The sequence below is a fragment of the Phytophthora infestans genome, genomic scaffold (assembly GCF_000142945.1).
Source record: "Phytophthora infestans T30-4 supercont1.125 genomic scaffold, whole genome shotgun sequence".
NCBI lineage: Eukaryota > Oomycota > Peronosporomycetes > Peronosporales > Peronosporaceae > Phytophthora > Phytophthora infestans.
In genome coordinates this window covers 8,374-9,632 of record NW_003303634.1, presented here as the reverse complement: position 1 = coordinate 9,632, position 1,259 = coordinate 8,374, and the positions used below count along the sequence as shown (strand labels likewise).

The window sequence follows — 1,259 nt, the reverse complement described above, 5'->3', positions numbered from 1 at the left end:
TACCTGAACTGCTGAAAGGGAACCGAATCGTTTCCAGTGTCTATAATCCGTGGTATATTTCATTGGCGAGTGTGTGCGTGCGTGTGCTGTGGCAGCGGCTAACAGGTATCTTACTGCTACTTGAGCGGACACTGTGCAAGCGCGCAAATTCGACTAGGATCGGTTCCTCGCTCTCAGCACTGGCATCACCACGCGTATAAGGCCTGTGAGTGTCAACTGCGAATATGCACGTAATAACTCTGATGCTGGAGTCAAAACTTCGCTAACTAACTGTTACTGTAGACGTATTAAAAGACCACTACACCCGATCCTGAGTATCTACCAAGCCGTACGCATGTGCTGGAGCTGATACTTTACTCTAGAGACAGCGCAGGCCCAATAAGACGAGGTCTTCCTCCCAGCGTATCGCTACTGCGCTTGCCAGTAGTTCGTCGACTCACAAGCACCCGCCGCCCAGCTCCATCAAGACGATCCGATGCCCGGAGGGCAAAAAGAACATGAACACAGGTTCCAAACTTGTACCAATAGTTACATGGACACCATCTCGCGCGTAGTTGAACAGGCCAGCCGTGAGGAGGTTCGTCCTGCACCTCCATACGCGCGTAGTTAGCGCCCATTTGGGCCGAAGCCGCTATCTGCTCTTCCGTCGACCGCTTTCCCCCCTCCACCACGATACGCTTTGCAGGATGGGCTACCACGTGCATCACCTCAGCATCTCCAAACATCCCGTCAGCAGCAGTATTGCGAGCTAGCAGCTTCTCTCGGACGAGTTCCACCACGCGACGAGTGAGGGCTGGTGCTGCTTCTGGGGTGGTGCGAAATACACGCTGCTTGCGCGACTCGTTCATGCAACAGTCGCGTACTCCTTAAGCAGAGTTCTCATTTTAAGGCGAGCGTCGCAGTGTGTAGTCACGCTTCAACACTCGGTTGAACTAAACAGGGTTGTTTGTGGTAGCAAACGCACAGGGAGTTTCGAAAAGCACTGCCACATAGTAAAGTTTCCTCGCAGCCATTGTTTGTCAAGGTACGTACAGAAGTCGACCAGGTAAGGGTACAATCTCCAGGTCTGCAAATACTGCTCCAGCATCCAGGAAAATGATATTTCGTCACGGGCGAAGTGCAAGTCGTACAGACCACGAACCAGTGCTGCTGCTACATGTGAGGGAAATCCCTTCAGCCTCTTTTCCACGTTAGTCATTACGTGGAAAAAACACATGAGATACTGAAGCTGTGGATTTTCGCGAAATACCATAAAAATG

General features: G+C 51.5%; 1 non-coding gene across 1 annotated transcript; it reads left to right on the top strand.

The window, feature by feature from the left end:
• Positions 1-6: 6 nt before the first annotated feature.
• On the top strand, positions 7-100 carry PITG_33459 (the record flags this gene model as incomplete). Its single annotated transcript, XR_009934853.1, has 1 exon — positions 7-100. It is a non-coding gene; the product is annotated as a 28S ribosomal RNA (ribosomal RNA).
• Positions 101-1,259: the final 1,159 nt, after the last annotated feature.